We start from the raw sequence: 2,064 nt of genomic DNA, 5'->3' as shown, positions 1-2,064 counted from the left end.
CCCTATATAGGTCTCTCACTTTCTTCATTAAATATATTCCTAAATATTTAAAAAAGAGATTAAGTTGAATGTTCATAATGTACAAGGAAAATCAGTAGAGAATGAGAATCCAAAAGCCAAATAAAGAGTGTGTTTTAAAATGGAGGGAGTGATTTACTGTATCAAATGTTGCAGAGAATTTAATTAAAATGAAGAATAAATATTAAGCAATGTTGAGATCATAGGTGATTCACTGGTATGTTATTAGTAACTGAAGGTTGCCTCTAAAGTTTGACTGAGTTGGCTGTAGAGAATGTCAAGAGAGGAAGTGAGGAGGTACTTAGAGGAGTTTTACTCTAAAGGTGAACAGAGAAATGTGACTACTTCTAGAAAATACCTGAATTAAAGAGAGGGATTATTTTGTTAGTTGGAAAATAATCACATCATGTTTCTTTGCCATTGGAACCAATGCCATGGAGAAGTAAAATTTGATGATGTAGGAAGATAAGATCATAACTGAAAAAATTTTCAAAGCAAGTGGAGATGCTGCCCTTAAGCAGGAACATGGTCAGTTTATACATTATAATGGGAAAATAACTAAGCACATATGGTACAGTTGCACATGGTCGAGAGACACTGGCAAAGGATGAGAAAGTTCCCTGGTAATGTATTTGTTCAATGAAATAAGTAGCAAGGTTATTGATAATTGAAATAGGAGAAACTGTTGAAAGTTTTTGAAGAGAGTTTAAACTAAAAAATAACTATCTAAAGGAGTAGACAGTTAATGGCTTAGTAAAATATAATTAGATTGCTTTTGATGCTATGGTTACATATGAGATGCTTGGTCATGAATTCAACATGAGATTGGTCAATATGACTTATGCTTTTTCCAGTCACAATTTTAGGGTGCAATGAGTTATGTTAATAGATTTTAAACCACCTTTGCACCCTTGGAATAAAATCTACTAACTTTTTGTGACAGAAAATTATTTTCATAGTTATCTATTCTCCACTTCTTGGGTAATAGAACCCACAATATTAAAGCTGTGAAATTGGCCATCTAGCCAAACACTACATTGTTTTTATCCCTTCCTCAGCTAACTATGTTTTTATGACAGAATACAGACTAATGGACAATGAGTAGAACGGTATGTTCAATTTTTTATTTCATTAAAAAACAAGCCTCTTGCCCTCAGTTTTCCTTTTCCCTTTTCTGTTAGGTAGATAGTTAGGATCTCTGGCTCTTCTGGGGACATGGCTTCCATGCTTTGATGCTGTCTTGAGCAATTGCTTCAGCTGGGAAGAAGAATAAGGATGGGCACTCCATTTTGGTGTTGCCCCACCCTTAATCCTATCCTGATCAACTGCTACACTTGGGAAAGGAGGGCATGTTTTATCAATCTGGGAATTCCCCACTCTAGGCATAATAGGATTTAGAAAATGACCTAGAGTAACCTAAGGATAATTATTATGCCATTAGCTTGAACCAGCACTGTGGTTCACCTCCCCAGGTGGGCTTTCTTAGGGGGAGCTCATATATATGCAGATGAAATTTTGAGGACACCTGTTGATCATCTGATAACATCCCACACCTCTAGAGAGCCCTCCTCCAGACTGGGCTAATAAAAGAAAACCATCTGAGAATTCAATGAGTGAGTGCTTCAGTCAGTCAGTCTCTCTTCACTCTCAGAGACAGACCCATTTTGTGCTACAATAAAGAGCTACTCTCGTGAAACTGCTCACTGCCTGAGGTTACTCCATTTCATTGGCCCTGTGGGTGACTTTTCCAAGCAAGGAGTCAGAAAACCGGGATAATAGTCTGGACTTGACACTTTGGTGTGTCTGGTCATTATTTGGCCAAGAGCACACCAAGAACTGAGGGCAGACTGTCACCCTGACCGGCCTACTGGCTGGAAATAAAAATAGCTAGTAAACCCTGAAAGCTATGTATTATACAATGGAGGGCATAACTGTCCTCCTAGCCTCTGTTACTAGAGGACCTACTTGAACTGTATAATTTAATTAAGGAGAAATAAACACTGACTATTTTTGAGCTAGTGTATTTGGGGTCTCTTATATAGAAAC

The sequence above is a fragment of the Propithecus coquereli genome, unplaced genomic scaffold, assembly GCF_000956105.1.
Source record: "Propithecus coquereli isolate 6110/MARCELLA unplaced genomic scaffold, Pcoq_1.0 Scaffold17, whole genome shotgun sequence".
NCBI classification, from domain to species: domain Eukaryota; kingdom Metazoa; phylum Chordata; class Mammalia; order Primates; family Indriidae; genus Propithecus; species Propithecus coquereli.
The sequence above is the reverse complement of the archived record's forward strand: the minus strand, read 5'-3'. Positions refer to the sequence as shown.